This window comes from Ursus maritimus, unplaced genomic scaffold (genome assembly GCF_017311325.1).
Source record: "Ursus maritimus isolate PB19 unplaced genomic scaffold, ASM1731132v1 scaffold_13, whole genome shotgun sequence".
NCBI lineage: Eukaryota > Metazoa > Chordata > Mammalia > Carnivora > Ursidae > Ursus > Ursus maritimus.
In genome coordinates, this window is record NW_024423675.1 from 17,009,798 (window position 1) to 17,029,488 (window position 19,691).

General features: G+C 41.6%; 2 long non-coding RNA genes across 2 annotated transcripts in view; one reads left to right on the forward strand and one right to left on the reverse strand.

The window, feature by feature from the left end:
• Positions 1-19,691, reverse strand: part of LOC103675854 — a 407,534-nt gene that overhangs the window by 14,791 nt on the left and 373,052 nt on the right. The window contains exon 5 of the long non-coding RNA XR_571925.2: positions 10,734-10,814. This is a non-coding gene — a long non-coding RNA (uncharacterized LOC103675854). The remainder of the gene's footprint in view (positions 1-10,733; positions 10,815-19,691) is intronic.
• On the forward strand, positions 15,033-16,589 carry LOC121102252. The gene is made up of 3 exons (XR_005834302.1): positions 15,033-15,257; positions 15,966-16,075; positions 16,183-16,589. It is a non-coding gene; the product is annotated as an uncharacterized LOC121102252 (long non-coding RNA).

Here is a 19,691-nt window from a genome sequence, read left to right on the forward strand (position 1 = left end):
AATTAAAATAAATTATTTTTCTTATCAATATTAGGGAATATTCAGGCTTTAGCCAGAAAACTTTGTGCCCCATGCCAGGAAGTCCCAGCTTTCAGGCAGGAGTTAACTTTGATCCCCAGGGAACAAATGAGCTCTTAAATTCTTTAGCTATCTCAACAATCAGGAGTGCTAAGTTTATAGAGTTAAGTCCACACACTGTGGATTATGGCCATAGCCAAGCAAAGCCAAACTGGACATGTGCTTGTCATTCCAGAAAGGCCAGCTCTCTCATGGGTGGGCAGGCAATGCTTTGATAGCAGCTCGATCTTTATTAATCCACCCTGTTCTTTCCTACCTCAGTATCTCAGTAACAATTCCTGTTATCTTCCTTTATTTTTTATTTTTAGTTTTTGAATAATCTTGAGTCCTTTCCTCTAGCTTCTTAATTCCTTGGGTTGTGTTTTCCATCAATTCCAGTACTGACAACAGTTTTTCATCAAAATTCTGAAAGGTAGTCAGGAAATTCACAGTCTAATAAAACCAGCACGTTGCTAAAACCCAGAGCAAATCAGACAGGCAAAGTGATCTTTCCAAGGATACAGGGCTAATTTTTGTGAAGTCACTGGAAAAGCCCAGATTCTGGGACTATGCCAATCCACTGTTTTTTCCATCATACTAAGCCAACCTAGAAGATAATTTGTGGGTGTAAAACCGCAGTCTTTCCCTGTAAATACAGACTTTTCTCCCCTGCATGTCTCTCTACTCTCTGGATTCAGGGTAGAGACCACGGCTCACTCATGCTTTCATACCCAGCATCGTATACAGTGCCTGACACACGCTGTGTGCTCGGTATCATTGTGTGTCACTCCCATTTATTATTACTACACCTCATGGGGCTGGGGGGCTCAGTCCGGTGAGCGACTGACCCTTGATTTCAGCTCAGGTCATGATCTCAGGGTGGTGAGCTGGAGCCCTTCGTTGGACTCGGTGCTCAGCACTGAGTCTGCTTGTCCCTCTCCCTCTGCTCCTTGCCACACCCCCCTCAATAAATAAATAAATAAATAAATAAATAAATACCTTTAAAAAGTACATCTCTAACTGGCTGATGAGTATGTCTCTTCCACTCGATTAAAGCTCTTCAAGGGCATAAACTATACCCGATTATTTGGAAGCTGTTACAGTTCCCAGCAGTATTTATTACATGTGGGCCTTTTTAAAGATTGACAGCATAGAACAATGTCATAGAATGACATGAACCCAGCTTTCTGAAGAACTGTGGCAGGCTGAATAGTGGCACTCCAACATGTCCACGTCCTAATCCCCGGACCCTGTGAATGTTGACTTACATGGCAAAAAGAACTTTGTGGATATGATTATTTTAACACTCCATTTGGGAGATAATTGTGGGTTATGCAGGCAGGCCCCCTGCAATCACAGTGGTCCTAATAAGAGGGATGCAGGACTAGCCTGAGCTGGAGGAGAAAGCCATGTGCTTTGAGGATGGGGAAGGGGACGCAGACCAAGCAATGTAGGTGGCTACAAGAAGCTGAAAAGGGCAAGGAAGGAAATGTATTTTCTTTAGAGCTTCCAGAAGGCACCAGTGCCCCCAACATCTTGACTTTGGGTTAGTAAAATGATTTTGTACTTCTGACCTCCAGAACTCTAAGAGAATAAATTCATGTTGTCTTAAGCCACTAAACGTGTGGCACTTTGTTATAGAAGAATCACGAAAGACTGATACGAGTACCACGAAGGCAATTTCTGCAAAATGAGAAAAGTAAAACATACTTGATAAACATGTCAAATAACAGAATTGGAAGGGAATTTGAAAAATGATCCCTTCCGATCACCTGACCTAAGGCAAAGGACAGTCTGTAGGACTGATGATGGATCTGTGTGCATTATGTGGGAACAACAACTACATTTTTAAAAAAAAATTATTTATTTGTCAGAGAGAGAAAGTACAAGCAGGGGGAGCGGCAGGCAGAGGAAGAAGCAGGCTCCCTGGTGAGCAAGAAGCCTGATGCGGGACTCGATCCCAGGACCCTGGGATCATGACCTGAGCCAAAGGCAGATGCTTAACTGACTGAGCCACCCAGACATCCCACAACAACTACATTTTGTTTTGTTTTGTTTTGTTTTGTTTTGAGCCCTGCAGGAAATAGAATTCTGCTTGCCCTTCATTCATTTGAAACACATATAATTTACTTTTTGGTTTTTGCCCAAAGAAGAAAAAAGCTGAGCTGTGTGTCTGGTAGGCAGGCAACTTCACCTGCAATCTTTCTAACATAGATTGAATCTGGAGATGGCAAGTAGTGGCAATCAAGCAAAACAATCCTATAAACAGATGGTTTTGGAGACCAAATATCTAGTTTTCTTTAAGCCAATTCACTTCTGCTGTGGTCTCGCCCTGACCTCAATTCTACTTTTTAATCCCACAATTCATGGTGTGTGTGTGTGTGTGTGTGTGTGTGTGTGTGTGTGTGTTTGTGTTATTCATCTGAACTAAGCTTACCCTTGGCTTAGGAAACATGTGAATTGGAAAGCTGTTCTCAAAATGAGCCCCCTCCTGGAGGATTTCCCAAAGCTCGGCCTGCTTTAATTACTTAACCAAGAAGTTTTCAATGAACTGTTTTGAACCTGGCATTCACAATACACTTGCCTTGTACTGAGCGATAGCTTTATGACAGGAAGCTTTGTTAGCTGGACCACCCGGGGAATGGGGCTTGAATAGAATACGGCTGCCTGTCGACTCAAGAATGTGGGCTCCTCTGGACATGCCACACCTGTGTTCCCTCAGCTGCCCCCAACTCCTGTTCATTTCCCATGTAACTCAAGGTGTTCAACCTGATCCATAGAGCTTTGCATCAATAGCCTCATTTATGGGTCTTTCTCAGGCGCTGGCTATGTGAGACACCTTGTTCCATGTGGTCTAAAGGTGCTTGAAGGTTGTGCAGATGATGCATTTAAAGGACATCTGCGATGCGATGGAACCGTGCTTTTGCAACACCTCCAAATAGTCTGAGAGTGAAATCTTTAGGATTTGCCGAATAGCGCATTTCAGCGTTGACAGAATTTATGATCTTCACAATTAAAAGCGAAATAAAAGTATCATTTAGGTCCAAAGAACCAAAGTGATTTGAACATAATTTCTCTTTCTGATGGAGATTCCTATACTTTCTACCCATTTGGTTAGTGTTTCAAACAAATCAATAACCTTAGCTTGCCTTGCCCCACTCCATTCCTTCCAGCATTACATCTTTTGGTTTAGAACCCACTCCTTCCCTAATTTTGTGGTAGGGTGCTAAGGGTACAGCATATTAGCCAGATTTAAATTTTATTCCTGTCGTCATAGTGATTGGTTCAGGGGCAAATGCATGATCTAAGACAGACCCATCAGAGTAAATGTTGGACTTTCGCTGAGAATGCTGGGACAAAGATGTTTGCTCCTTTATATAGATTTAAACCTTTCAGAGGAAGGGAGTTCTGGAGACCTGTCAGTCCCCTGCAGCCATGTGTGACCTAAGAATGGAGCCCACATTGAGAAATGGAGCCTAGTGGAGGAAAAACTGATTCCCGGTGACATTGTTTGAATCCTGAATCAAGTCTTTCCCGAACAGTTTGGTTACAGAAATCACTCAATTCCCTTTTTGCTATAGTCACTTTTGAGTTGGGTTTTTGTCACTTTCAGCTGGAGGAATAATAATTGTTACAGTGATAACATTATAATGATACAGAGAGTTCAGATATTGTTCAAATCCAGTGGTTTGGCAGAGTCTATGAAAGTGCGGTACTTGTACTGAGTGCCAAGTCCTTGAACGTAAGCCCTTTCTAGGACTCTCAGAAATCAGGGAAGTGAGATCTTTGCTATTGTTAGCATACCTAAAAATATAAAAAAACATCTATTTATTCCTGAAAACCTTTTTTAAAAAGAATTCACATGTAAGTACCTAATTAGCCCCTGTGGGAAAATGCTGTAAATGTTTGATCTTGTTTGGTCGAGCTCGTCTCATTTCTTCATCAGATATCTGGGATATTGCAGTATTTAATGCACTCCTGCTGCAAAATTCAAGTAGGGAAAAAGTAAAAATACATTTGTATCTACCTATGGGCATTCTCCTCAGGATTGACGTAAAATAATTAGACCAATGGTGAGTTTTTAGAATACAGTTATAACAATTTTCAACTGTTTTCCTGATTATTGTTTCCTATTGAATATTAGATTTGCTTTTAGCAACGGAGATGAAAGTTTTTGCATTTCCTTTAAAGGATCTGAAATTTTGAACTTTTAAATGTATCTTCAGTTGACAGTTTATTTTGCTTTCCTTCAAAAGACGGATAGCAATGATTCTGTCAAATAAATCTGTAGCATCACTGCAATACTGTTTTTTTTTTTTTAAACGACTAGGTTTCTTAGATTTAAAAAATTTTTAGTAGATAGGATGGTTTAAAAAGCAAATGAGGGATGCTAGGTGGCTCAGCCAGTTAAGCGCCTGCCTTTAACTCAGGTCATGATTCCTGAGTCCTGGGATCGAGTCCCGCATCGGGCTCGTTGCTTAGTGGGGAGCCTGCTTCTCCCTCTGCCTGTCACTCCCCCTGCTTGTGCTCTCTCTCTCTGACAAATAGACAGATAAAATCTTAAAAAAACAGACAAACAAACACAAAACAAAACGAAAAAACCCCCAACTGAATAAGAACCAGAAATAGCATAACTGTGTTGTGGTAACAAATTCTTTTCCACATTGGTTGGTGTATTTTGTTAACAAATTCTGAAAATTAAAATAATGTTAATGAGGAAATTGTCTTATTTAAGATTTTATTTTCTCTTTGTGTCTAGCTCCTATTTTCTCTTTGTTCCCTAGCTTCTTTGATACTTCCTTATTCTCTTTTCATTCTACTAATTTCTTAACTTGGAACATAAGAACTTGACATTTTCATAGATTAAAAAGGGGTTGAGTTTTTCAGTGATTTCATATAGTGCAACATAACCCAATTTACTTTTTAAAGGAAATTTCATAGTTTTTAATTTCAACTTCCAGGTTCTTCTTCCTGCCATAATCTTTATAAATGTATTCTATTTCTATCTGTATCACAATGAGGCTCTCTCTTTCTTGGGCAAAAACCAAAATGAAACAAAAACCAAGAAGTTAGCTGTCTGAACTAGATATACTAACCATTATGGGTTGATTTGTGCTCCTGCCTCCCACAAAAAAAAAAAAAAAAAAAAAAAAAAGATATGTTGAAGTTCTAACCTTTAGCACCTTAGAATGTGAACTTGGAAAGAGGGTCTTTACAGAGGCCATCGAATTAAAATGAGGTGATTAGGGTGGGCCTTAATCCAATAGGACTGGTATCCTCATGAAAAGGGGAAGTGTGGACATGAGACAATCACAACAGAGGACGCTGTGAAGACACATGCAGAGAGGATGCCCATGTGACGGGGGTGATGCAGCTATCAACTGAAGGAGGCCACCAATTGCTGGTTGATTCTAGAAGCTAGAAGAGGCAAGGCAAGATTCTGCCTTAGAGCTGTCAGAGAGAGAGCGCGACACAGATGACACCTTCATTTCAGCTTCCAGAACCGTAAGATAATACATTTCTGTTGTTTTAGGGCACCTAGTGTTTGGTACTTGCTATGGCACCCAGAAGCAAGGACTAGGGAAATTTTAAGCCCATGGCTTTGCAGTGGTTTACCAGCTCTCACATGAAAGACTGATATTAAGTAACAACTTTTGTTTTTTGTTTTTTGTCTCCAGAAATTGGAGGAGAAATAGTTAAATAAGAAAAGGCCCTCTTGTTCAGTCCCCTCAAGAAAATGTCTTTTTAATATTACTTGAAGGAATATGGAGTGGAGTTCTAATGAGTATTGTTTTTTTTAAAACTCTATTCACAGTTCTGATGTATGGCCTGAAAAAAAAAATGAGACTGCTTATTTAAGACCAATTTTAGCCCAATACATATTTAAATGTTCTCAATGTGTAAGGAAGATTTTAGTAATAAAAAATCATTTTAAAGAAACCCTCGCATCACAAAAGACAATAGACTTAAAACCCAGTTTTATGGTTGCAGGAAAGTATCAAACTATGTTTTACTGAAAATTAAGAGAAGTTACATTATAACTAAACTAATAGCCAAAAATTTCATATTAGACAAATGTCTGCAACTACTCAAAGTTACATGCGCCTATTCCAGACACCTCAGTAAGAAGGAGCTTTAGATGGGTTCAAAATAATAAATACCATGAAATTTAAAATTGAGATTTGGCATGTTTTTGAAATAAGTATGACATATGCAGGACATTCTTTTCTTCTTACTATTACTGTAATTCTACTTTAATGATGACAATAATATGGCTATGAACATGAAATAGTTTCTCTTCCTTCTTCCACTCTTTTCTTTCAAGTGTTCACGTTATTTTTTATTGATTCCAATGTTAGCATTTTTGTCTTTCCCAAGTATATTGAGAAAATACATCAAGGAAAATTTTAATTTAAAAAACAGGTAGTCTGAGGGCCAGATAATAACAAAATATGCCTTCTAAAAGAGGCATAAGGAGTATAGAACAGGTGGCCAAAATTCTAGAATTGGAAACCTGACTTTAACAAAACATAATTTATATTTCTGTCTCTGGTGGGCTGGACACAGAGACTTACCAAGACCGACATAAATTTATTTGTGGAAATGCAACTTGCCCTTCTATACTTGTACTTTTTTTGATAACTTGTTTCAACCAATTCTGTATTTTCTTTGGATCTTTGAATTTGCTAAAATTTATCTACTGACCAAAAAGCTAAAACTCAGAATTCTCAAGTCATGAGACTTGTTCAGAGTCAGCTTTTCCTTTCTCTCAAAATTTTGTGCAAGTTGCAAGAGAGGAGATGTAATTTATCTTATTAATTCTAATAAAACATGGGTATAAATTTTAAATACATGGAAAAAAGTGGCATTGATATAATCTGTATATTATTCTGTTTTGTATGCGATCTGACTATATTTTTCTTTGAAGAGAGGTCCCAAGAAAACTTGTAATACATGAAAAGTCAATTTCTTTAAAAATTGTCACCAACTCAACCCTGGTTTATCAGCAGGAAAAGTCATCAATTATTAAAAAATAATAATAATACCAAAGTGTCTACTTTTGCTGCAAAGAAATTAAGAATTAATATGTCACTTGGCACATTTAGTCACTGTGGAAATTAATTAAAAAAAAAAAAACCCACCATAGTGGAAAGGTATTTGAAAATGCATATAAGGTTAAATAGTCATTAGGAAGGAATTAATTAAGGGCAAAGAAGACAATGGAAAGAAAATGTTTGCTTGGTCTCATGCCTCAGTATTGATCATCTATCTTGTAAATTTTCATGGTTACTTTCAATGTCTCTGGCAACTTCCTCAGTTCTTATCATTCATTATCATTCAGCCCTCCGATTCTGATTTCAGACTGTGCTAAAATAGTAATATGAGATCAAGTTAAACGCATTCCAGAAGGTATAGTTGTTTGAAATGCATTCTGAAATCAATCAGAAATTAATTTGCATTATCAGTGGAGGTGGAAGCATAATGGCAGGCAATCGAGAATTGACTGTGTACGTGTGCTCATAAGCTTGTGTTTTCGTACATGTTGATAGGATTCTGTGAAATGAGGGGAAAATCTCGAATTACTTGGCTGCTTCTGCCTTATTGTATTGTTGGACATTCAGCTGACATCACAGGTTACAATAGAGGGGAGATCAAAGTATTTAATGAAGCCTAGACCTGTTAGCTAAAGTGCAGCACAGCGTTCACTCCCATGGACGGTGTTGGGCTCACTTCCAAAACCCTTCTCAGGACATGACCTTGTCAATTTCACCTGCCGTGTCAACCAATATTACGCTTAAAATGTATCAACCGAATGGAAATACAGAGTTACCCCGCCTTTTTCCTTTCTCTCCCTCTGCCTCCTTTTTTTTTTTTTTTGGTTTGTTTTTTGTGTACATGTACATTACAATGCTTATTGGTCCAGGTTCCACACTGGCCTTGACAATGCCTGAAGAAATCCTAAGTCATTAGAACATAGGGAACATAAGTGGCCTCCTTTTATTCCTGGGCTGCTTGCCTTCTCGAGAAAGTATGAAAAACCTCTTTATTCGAGGGATCGCTCATCCTTTAAATTGCCCTGCAGATTTGCTTTTATCTAGGACGTCTTGTAAGGTGTATGGACGTCTGACTCTCTGACATCCTAAGTCAGATGAATGGCCTCATTTTCAGTAACTTTCACTTTGATACACATATTTTTGAAAGCTTTCCCCCTTTTCTTCCTTTCGAAAATTGGATGTGTTAAACATGCCCTGACTGCTTTAGTATTGCCTATCTGTCTGGTGGAGTGCTGGAAAATTTACATTTAAACAGCACCTCCAACAGTTCTTAATGATGTGCTGAAAGGCGTCTGGCTCTAGTCCAAGTCTGGGGTTTCACTGCTCAGGCAGGAAGGTCAGTTTAGTCCTAAGGGGAAGGAAAAAAAGTACTAGACTCTGTATATCCTGCAAGAGAAAAATTACAAATTCAGATGTAATATTTAAAATACTTCCTTCTTAATTTCAAAGTAATTGCTTTTAGGAGGCAGTGAACTCCCAATGGTTAAAATTATTAGCTTAAGACGTTTTGCTTTAGTTTAGAAGAAAACCTCTAAGTGGCCTACTTTCATTTTCGTTTGGTTGAACAGTTTGTGGTTATAATATTTAAAATAAACTTTTAAAATGATCTTGGTAAGGGGGTAAGGGAGTTAAAAAAAAAAAACCCACCAAACCTCAATTTTTGAAAACTTTTTCCTGAAGTCCTCTGCCTAATTGTTCCAATAAGGACATAAAAACTTTTATCAATTATGTGAATTTAGTATGGTCTCAGAAGCAATAGAAAGCAAGAAAAAAATGCAGGCAAGTTTTCTATCATTTCTTAGATTAACTACTTATTTTCCTTTTTGTGAATTTTAAAAACATGGTTAAGCCTACCTGAGGTGGAGAGAACAGATGGTGTGCCTTAATAGCTCAGAAGGAAAATCTTAGTGACATCGGACTACATGCCAACCGACAAGAGATTACTTATGGATGATATATGCTCTTTAGTTACCCCTGAAACGCCCCTGGTACAATTAACTGTCTGGTTGGGAGGTGAAGGCTAGGACAGACAGATTAATGTAACAACTTTTCTTCACAACTAAGTCATTTGTTAAATAAAATCTATGGGAAAGCTAATGCCATAAAAGAAGTTAGATAGCATCACCATGGTGTTATCACTCTTATTATCCTTGAACTCTAGACACTTAATGATCTTCAAATAAGTAGTATTTAAACAAACCTCTTTTCAAACGAAATGAAGGACTGAAGCGTTTATTTAATAACCACCACAAACATAAAGTAAATGTACAAAATTCCCATTTCTTGATTTAATTTTGATAACAATGCAATGTGCTGAGTAAGCCTTCAAATCCTAAAGTTAAAAAACTTTTTTTTTCCCCCATTTTCCACTGTTTAATCCACTGGGGGGAAAAATGATTGCTACTGCTTTTGGATTTTTGGGCACAAACCATGCTGTTGAATGCATATTGAAGACAGGGGGTTAACGGACATCCGGCAGTTCAGAAATTGCTCAAAGACAGCATGTGCGTTCTGCTGAGGTGTGAGGACCATACCCCTAGGCCGCTGCACAAACACAATAGGAAACTTCTCGTGACTTTCTGCCCATAAAAATCACTGCATGAAAGACAAAAAGGCTGCAAACCGCTTCGTGATATACTGAAATATTTTGATATCTCTACTTGGTTTCTCTAAGAACAGACTTTTATGAAGTCTGAGATCACTCTGAGGGGATCCATTAAAACGTGACTGGTTTTGTCTATGTGCACATTCCTGTGTAGTGATGTTTCTTATGCTTCTTTGGGTTATAAGCCCCTTTGAGAATCGGTAAAAGTTACAGAATTTAGAAAAAATGCACACACGCATACACACACATAAAGAAGCTGCATATCTTGCGAGGAAGTTCTGTGAAATCTCCGAGTGTGTCTATGAACCCCTGCCTCCCACAGGCCATCCTCTGTCTGATTGATGAATTCGTCTTACATTTTTATAACCTTTCTAGGCCGCCTGCATTTTATTGGTACTTTTTGGTAAGGGAGCCAAGATTGCTTTAAAAATGCACAAAAAGATGAGATTCCTTGAAATGGAGAGAACAGACAAACAAAACTAAAAACCCAACAACCCCAAAGAGTCAGTTCCTCTAGGAAAATCCATCGATACTTTCCCAGGTGTTGCTATTTCATTCGACACTAGTGAGATTCTAGTCCTTCCCTTCCTGTTGCTGCTTCCACCTGCCCTTCTCCTTCTCCCCCCGTCGACCCTACCATGGGCACGTTCTTACCCGTTTTCTTTCCGAACTAGTGTGACATCTTTGTAAGTGCATGCTCATTTAATTTGTGAAACCAGGTCCCTTTCCTCCTGTGTATATAATTTAGTGGCACAGAGTATCTTCCCCTTTCTTTTGAAGAGACTTCTTCAAGAAAGATAAGTTCTGAACCAAGGAAATATTCTTTCTCACATTAGCCAGCGCCTTGACTCATTTTCAACGGGAGATTTGAATGCGTTTCCATCACTACCACTTTACTCTACCGCCGCAATGGGCCAGGTTATCAGCCAGCTTCATACCCTCCTCCCCTTTACCACCTTATCCTTAACTCCACATTCCAAAAAGAGTAGTGTCTGTAAGACCCCGTGGGCTTTTACCTGCGGGAAGACTGGTGGTTGTCTCCCCGGCAAACGGTTTCTCTTCAAGTGCAGTTCTCCAGCTTTCCACTAGTTGGGGCTCTATACAAAGGAAAGAAAACAGAGGGGCCGCTTCAGAATTATTTACTAACAAAACAGCATTTTACATGGTATCCCTAAACGATGTCCTCAGTCTCTGAAAGAGGCTTCCTAATTTTTGTTCCAATATACCAGTCGTGAGATTGTATTATCTTGTTGGATCAGTGTGTTTGCTTCGCTTACCTTTGTTAGGGAATCTAATCCCAGTTGACTGCTTTTGGTATGATTTGCAGGGATCCAGTTCACCCAATGCATCGTTATTACAAAATATGAAAATATAAAATGCACAAATGGAACCTTCAGTACATAAGTAGTAAGACCATCTTCTTTGCCAGTTTTTTCTAGGACAGGGTGGGCTCTAGTCATCTTCTAAGGCCCACGGCAAAGTCCTGCACAAATTGGACCCTTCAGGAGTGTCTTTTGTTTCTGCCTCTACCTAAGGACTTGAGTTTGGACAAGAGTATCCAGTACCAGTTCTCTGGAAAAACCATTGCGAAACTGTCTTGGTCCATGCTAATGCTTGGCTCTCTCTCTTGGTTTTACTTACTTTGCGTCAGGTTGAAAGATTACCTTGGGGAGTCACATATAATCAAGGTCTCCCAGTGCTTTGCTTATACTTGCGTTTTGTTTCAGGTTTGTTTATCCTGTCTCTCTCCACCTCCCCGGAGATCCTTTGGCAAATCTGATAAACAATGCCTTTTTCTTGCTCAAGGCAGAAAGTCCAATTGAATACAATGGGAGGCCAGACTTGGCTGAAACGCGGGCTGCAGGTGTTCTCCGCATTGTGGTCATCTAAACCAGATGCTGGGAGTCCGAGCACCTGCTTCCCTTCTCTGTCTACACTCTGGAGACTACCACTCCTGTGTAAGGGATGCCAGAGAACCAGGTTGAGGAGAATAATGTACCTAGTGCAGCATCCTTCTGACAGATAAAAGGAGTTGCCCCAGAAACAGCTTCACAGAGTTCCCCATGATGTTCTCCAATACATACAGTTTGATTTGTGCTCTCCCTCCCTTTCCTCATCTGACACTGCCATCCTCTCAACACGCATGCACTGGGCAATATAGTCTACTGGAAGTAGCTACTCAGTGGCAATTTTATTTTTCTCTGGATTATATTCTCTGGAAAGACAAGACCGGCCATGGACAAGAGGGTGATGATTTTTATGGTTCTGATACAGATGTCAAAAGCCTTGCATAGCCTCAGGTTTTATGAACATTTCTACAGGTGCCATAAATCTCTGAACAATCCAGAAAGAACATTAAATCTTCTATTTCGAATGTTGAACATTAATAAGAGATCAGGGAGAATTTGGTCCCTGTTGGAGGGTGACTGCTATCAGCACTGGCTGCCAGACAGGTTGGTTCTGGTATTTTTATTAAGCTGATTCTAAGTTCTATTATTTCAGTTCTAAATATTAGTAATAAACTGACTGCATATGTATTTAAACCCTTCACAGCAAACCTGAATGAATTAAGTTCTGTCCTGCTGTTAATATTTTTATTTCTGATTTCAATGTTCCTTTTCCTCACAAGCATCTTTCTGGACAGAGCTAATATTTTGCATTCATACAGAGGGATATCTTTTCTCTGTGTATCCCTGCACTGTGTTCCTAGAAGTCAATGGAGAAAGCTTTCGCCTTAAGGATTGAAGTCCTGACCCCACTCTACTCTGGAGGCTTCCAAGCAACCCCCCTACCCCCCAGTGAGGGGGTTGGGGCCACGGCCTGGAGGAGAGGCCATGTACTGGGCCTGTGGCCTTCTCAACGCCACCAGGAGAACCTAGTGTCTTGTCTGTGAGTTTCCACGGAGGCCACAGCCTGAGGAAGCCCTTTAGAATCGTTCCCTGAAACTCTGTAATACATGGATATATTTTTGTTCCTGCCCCTCGGACCAAGTCTACCCTGAAAAGAATACTTTGAGATGAAGGATCTAGGGTGGGTCCATGGGCAAGAGAGGGGGCAAGAAGCGGGGTAAATTGGGTGGGAGAGGAGTGACAAATCAGAACTAGTAGAGTCGACAGGATATGAAGGATATGTGATATTTGCTGAAAATTCCTTGAAATAAACCAAAGGGTTCACAATATATTTTCCCAGAAAGGGCCAACCGACTTCCACTCCTACCCACATTCTTCTCAGCCAAAGCCTCATTAGAAGAGGCACCCTACCCAACACAATTAGGGGAGGAGGGGGGGCTCTGGTAGGTGAGAAACCATGGACACCCCAATCTGCATATGGGCTGTGCTAAGAACTTGGAATCCACTTGGGGGTGATGAATGGATGGGGCGCAGGGGGCTGCTTAGGTGGAGATGAATATGGAAACGGAGATTACAACCGAAGATAAACAATGCATCTTTTATTTAATAGGATTGGAGCTGTTTTCACTTATCTGCATGACTCTTGTGCCTCTTAATTTGTCCTTGAAGTTCTGTATCTAATCATTAGCTGAGCAACCAATAATTCTCCTTCAGTCCCCCACCCCTTTTTACAACCAACTTTAATCTTTCGACTCAGTGAAAAACATGTTTCCCCTATCATAACTGGTTTAACAAAAATTCTCTTTCAAGTTTAGATTGCTCAGATACAATGCTTTCCTGCAGCTTCATGCTAGAGAAAGGAATTTACATTAGAAAAGAGAGATTTATGATAGCATTGAATTTCCATTTGAATATGGAGAGTTAATAACATGCATATGTTTTTTTATTATTATTATTTTAAGGTTTAAACGATGCCATAGGCAAGGGGAAAGCTGGAAACTGCGGGGCTGGCAGGACTCAATGAATAATTTAATCTGGATTTCATTCACAAACAGCAGCTCACTCCTAGGGAAAGGACCGGTGCGCTTCCCCAGATCGGAACTGGGGTAAGTGCCAGGATTTCCTGATTTGTTTACATTTCTCAAAAAACTTTTTTCCCCCGGACTAGGACAGAATTAGACTTCCTTTTCCACTTTTGGCTCCTTCCAGGCTATTCTTGTTCAAGGTATTCTCTCCCCTTTCCCTGCATTCTTCTTTGTCCAAGTCTCAGCTGGGTTCTTTTGTCTCACAGAAACACTGAGGGGCAGCAGCGAAAGAGGTTGGCAGGAGGAGAATGGTCCCGGGGACAACAATGGGCCCGCGGTAGCCGCTTTTCCCGGACGCGGCACGGTTCGCTCCGCCTTCGCATTTCCGGGCTTCTGTTCCGTCCCCCCTGAGCCTGGCAGCGTGGTCCCGGGGGGCTCGGGTGCGATGCGTGGCACGTGACCCTGCCGGTTCCTGAGGCTCCAAAGGGAGATACCCAAGTCACTTCCATTGACATACACTCCGCTGGTGAGACTCGTGGTCGTTGGGAGAACACGATTTCAACCAGCTCGAAGCGTGCGTGGCACGCACAAGTTGCCTCTGCAGGGGCCAAGCTTCCCGGACGCGTGGCTATAGGGGCTTCTGTTTCACCGTTATCCTTTCTGCTCGGTTTGGTTTCACTTTCACCATCTTGACCATCTCCAATTGTTAGAAAAGCTTGTTTTGAAAATTTACTCTACGTTCATCTGTTTATACATGTTTGGCAATCCGGGGATAGTTCCTTTTTCTAACAAGGGAACTGTAGGCCCAGTCAATGGCCGATCTGCACATATAAAAGGCAACCAGAAAAGTCCGAGAAATGCAGAAGCTGTGGGAGGGAGAGGGGACAGGTTCATTGAAGGAGAGGTGTCACTCTCTTGTTTATTTGCGTTTCTATTTCTTTTTTCCTTCTCTCTTGTTTCTGAGGCTAAAGGTCTCTTTGGATTTCACTAGTTAAGGTCATGTCTGTTTTGAAACAGCTCTGCCTTTCTGGCCCTAGGGATAATTGTGAAAATGGTCTTGGAGCAACCCTATCCTCCCCCCTTGGATACCTTTCTTCCCCATCTTGGGTTGGGTTCCTTGGGGCAGCCAGAGTCATCTGCCCTTTTTGCTTTCCTAGAAATCAGACCTAACTCTCAGGAGAGAAGCAGAAAACTTTGTATGGCTCTAAACATTAATTAGCCCCATCCCAGTGTTATTTGCATCATGACAGAAGAAATACAAAGTAAAGGAATGAGTCTCTAATTTATAGGAATTTATGGTATCAGTGGAGGTCCTCTAAGCAAAATGTCTTCCAAGTGTTCCTGTAATCACATCATATTGAAGGTGGATTATGTGTAAAGTAGGGGTCGAGTCCGGCACACGTGTTTATTTACATCCTTATGTTAATGTATGTAGATGTACCCGCAGAGAGACACCAAAGATCCTGTTGGTGCGGCCCTAATGACTGCTGGATGGCCAGGAGCATTCTCGGAATCATCTACTGAAATAGTGACGCCATGAATCAAGACGGTATTTAGCTATTGTGAAATGTCATTTCACAGCCTTCACCTACTCACTTAAGTAACTGTGGGGATGCCTCCCTTTTAGAAGGCTAAAATGGACTCCCTTCTGTGACCTCCTGCAAAGGTAGGCTGAACTAATGGCTGTTGTCACTATAACCTAAACACACATTCAGATGCACCCAGTGGACTAATGTGCGAAAGGAGAGTTTAAATGGACACTAGCATAGTTGGGGACATCAAAAGAATAACGTTTTTCTCTTTTCTCCTGCTGGTTTCAGAGACAGTACTGTAGGGGAAAAGAGGCAAGGTTTAACCTTTTGATGATCTCCGTCAGCTCCTGCTTTGGATTACCTTCCACAGCGAGCACCTAGGAAACGATCAGCGGACAAGTGTGAGGGGACCACGTACTCCAAAAATCACACCATGTCCTCATCAGGGGCTAGAGAAAGATATAAAATGAGTAATGACCTGAGAGCCAATATGACATGTATCTTCTGAGGGGGAAAAACCCCCACAACAAACATGTGTGATGGGAAGAAAAGAAACCAGATTTACGACAATGTTAATAGAAAACCTAAAAATCTCTGAAATCAGGTGAATGAATATGCAAACTAGAAGGTGGAATCTAATACATTGTATTTGTTTTTCACTCTCTCAACTGCTTTACTGAGGGGTCACTGACGTATGAAAAGCTGTACAGAGTTGATGTCCGTAACTCCATGAGCGTGGGGAGAACGCAGTGGGGAGAGAGCGTGGGGCTGTGTCTCCGGGTACTGCAGAGATCAGCATTATACGCTATGGTTCATACAATGTTGACTGTTCTTCATTCCAGGTCTTCATTTCGAGAGAAGACCAGATGCAGGCAGTTTACCTGAGAGAGCTTTCCCTATCTCTGTGAATACAGCATATATTCAGCAGGACCCTCAGATTTCTCTACGGTTGGTAAACAAGACCCACTGGCTCCTCGGAAGCCCCCCCCCCAGACCCTTAGGAGTCCAGCTTGAGTCCTCTGTAGGCCGACCCAGTGATTCTTTTGGGCTTGTTTCCAGGGCTAACCTAGGGTCCGCACAGAGGAACCACGTATTGGTTCGAAGACGGTCCTAGTGTGGCGGGCACTGACGGCGCTGAAGATGGGATGGTTTCCACGCAGCAAGTACACGTGCTGGGGTGCCCTGTGATTGCCGGCAGGCCGAGCAGTCTGCGGTGCCAGGCACTTGACAGTCATCTGAGTCCTGGTAGACCGTATCGCCTCCCTAGCCGGGAAGATTTTTCCTCTCACACGAGAAGTGCACCTGCCTCTTTCTCTGTGAGCTGGCAATGCCGAGAGGCTGCAAGGTACACATTTTCCATGCCCTGATTTCTATCTTCTTATATACCATATTCTTGATTCAGTAGCTACAAAGCTACGGTATGTTGAGTCAGATGTGAAAATACAGTGGTCTCCCATCCTGGAAACATTTTCTTCTAATAATTGCCACACTTACATGACTTCAGATATGTACATGGTGGGCGAGTAGCTGAGAGCAGATTCCGGTTATATATAAACGACTTCTTTTTTTTTTTTTAAAGAGTTATTGTGTATTTGGTACCTGTCACGTCTCCGTGATGGCTTACGAGTCTTCACGGAATGATCAGCTGGGTTCTCCTTGGTCTTTAGCCTTTCTTTCTAGATTCCCGAAGATGCCTTGGAAGGAGTTGCTGCCTGAAGCCATAGCTTCTGGCTTCTAAGAGACCAGCAGAGTTGTGGGTACATGGGCAGCAGTCAGCTTGGGGTGAGGTGAGGGTTGCATAGAATAAGTCAGCAGATCTGAAAAACCGTGTGGATATGACCAGCATGGAGACTTACCCTTCCTCATAAATCCCTTATTCCATTCTGGGCAGAAAGCGTAAAGGCCTCTTGTCAGAGGAGGGAAAGCTGGGACACGTGGGGAGGGTGTGATCACTCAAGACTACTTTGGGATCCATTGGCAAAACAAGATGAACACACCCAGTTTCTGACTGTGGGAGCAGACGGGCCTAGGTATTTTTTGAGCCGACAGCAGAGTCATCTTCCTTATTTCCTTTACCCCACCCCACCCAGCTCTGATACCTTTTCCTACCACTTATGCTTGACACATTTAGCCCCCCTGGAGAGAAAGGGACGTTGGCTGGGACAAAGTCCACACCCACCACACCCACCCCCCTAGGGCCATCTTGTTATCTCTTCTTGGAGTGTGATTTAGTACCACATGACATTAAGATATGATAACCTGAACTCTCTATTACTTTAGGAAAGACAACTGAGCAAGAAAAAAATGCTGTTGGAATAGCCCGGCTGATTATAGCTAGCAGGTGTTATCTTGGGAGAGGATGGAAAATAACCCAGAGCCAAGAGTTGTTTTGGATGGCTAAAGTGAATTCAAAAATAGATGAAGATCTGCCCACACGTTAAGAAAATCCTCAAAGACATGACAACTGTCAAGGTTGCACTTCTTAGCAGTTATCACCTACTTTTTGTTTTCTGCTTCATAAGCTCTATAACCCTGCAAGTTTCAGTATTAGGATTTCCTGCTACACTTTTAGTTTTCAGTTACAGATTGACTAGGGCCTGCCAGTATGTCTGGCCTACTGATGTTTGCTGGTAGATTATCCTTGTAAAAGTTACTATTGTCAGGGTTCATTTTTTAAAGATAATGAAAAATGGCAATTCAAATAAATGCCACGGCCTCATTGCTAGTGATGGTCCAACAACTATGAACAAAACAGAGAGATGGACTCATTTTAAATAAACCTTCTTGTTTCAAACACAATAGCAAACTAAGCAAACACACAAGCAAGAAAACGGCCCACGGTGGAGTTTACCAGCCCGAAAGAGTTCAGACTTTGCCCAAGTCAGGGACCGACCTCTCGTACAGGGATTCATTTTCCCTTTTCTCAATATTGAACGGAACTCCCTTTTTAAAGGCTTATGATTTATTGTCTAAAACTGGAACTGGGACAAATTCAAGGCAGGATGAAAGGAAGTCTCCCAAACAATAGCATTGAAATTCTCCCAGGGCTTTTTCAATTGTGAGAATGTAGGGCTCCGGAGTTGCTACACTGCGTGGAGGCACAGGACTCCACAGAGCGGCGGCAGGCCTAAGGGGTGGATTTTTTTTTTTTTTTTTTTTTTTTTTGACAGAGAGCGTGAGTGAGCACACAGAGGAAGAGGGAGAGGGTGAGGGAGAAGCAGACTCCCCGCCGAGCCAGGAGCCCATCTTGGAACTCGATCGCAGGACCCCAGGATCATGACCGGAGCCGAAGACAGACACTCAAGCGACTGAGCCACCCAGGCGCCCCCTAAGTGGTGTGTTTTTGAATTTCAGTCTAAGGAGGTGGCCTCCTTTAGTAGAATGAACATGGATAGGGATTTTTTTTTCTACTGTGTTGAAAATATTCTACAGTTTTCTAGGGATTAAAACATCCAGGCTAAGCAATGAACATAAGAGCACAAGTTCCAGTCCTCAATATAAAACTTGGGCGACCCTTACTGCACACTAGCTTGTAAGCCACATGTGCTGCCACGTTAGTTCATTTGGTCTTCACAACAATCTTAAGGGCGCAGGTACTATTATGATTTCTAGCTCACAGATAAAGAAATGGAGAGGTTAAGCAACCTGCCTAAATTCATGTGGCTGGCGAGTGGCAAAGTCAGGATTTGAACCTGGACAGTCTCACTCCATTGCCATATTGGTAGCAGTCTTGCCTTCTAAGAAAAGTACGTTGCCTGATTAAAGGATTAATTCCTAGTAGGAATTGATTTTTGGTCCAAAGAAGACCAGCGCGTTTAGTTTTTGAGGTGAGTCCTGATACTCTGCCACTGAATAATGAGGCTGGATAGGTTGGGTCCCGCTATGTTTTACTACACAGCTGATCTTCCCAATTCTATTTAGTTCTATTCCCAGCCTGCCTGTTTCAGAAAATGAATAAAGTAACTAATGTGCCTTTATATATTTTTATTCCAGGCTTCTGCAGAGCTCTAGTCTCATTTCAACCACTTCCTAAACATCACTGCTGAATCCAGGCTTTCCTGTACCTCCAGTATCTTCATGGAACCTTCCAGCCCCACCCTACACTCACTGTTCATTTGGACTTCCCTAGCTCTGTAACAGTGTCACTTAGTCACCCAGACTCTGAAGCTCAGGGTAAGATTTATTTCCCTCTTTCTTATACGGTCCCTGCCTCCTATGTTCCCCTCCCCAAGCACACAATCAGTTAGTCATCAAGCTGTATCTGTCCCCACCCAGCTCTATTGCGAGGAACCAAATTGCTAAAATCAGATTTTGGAATAAATTTCCAACTAGTTTGCCCACATTCAGGCTCTCTGTCCTTGATACCACTATCAGATTAAAGTTGTGAATCAATTCCTTCAAGAGTTTTTCGTGTTCTGTGATGTGCAAGGCATTGTTCTAAGCTGGAGACACCCCTCTGCCTTGCTCTTGCTGTCCCTTCTGCTGTCCCTCTTGCCAACATTTCTGCTTTCAGAACCACTGAGTTCTCTGCTGCTCCCAATGGATGAGGTCACGGTATGTACACATCC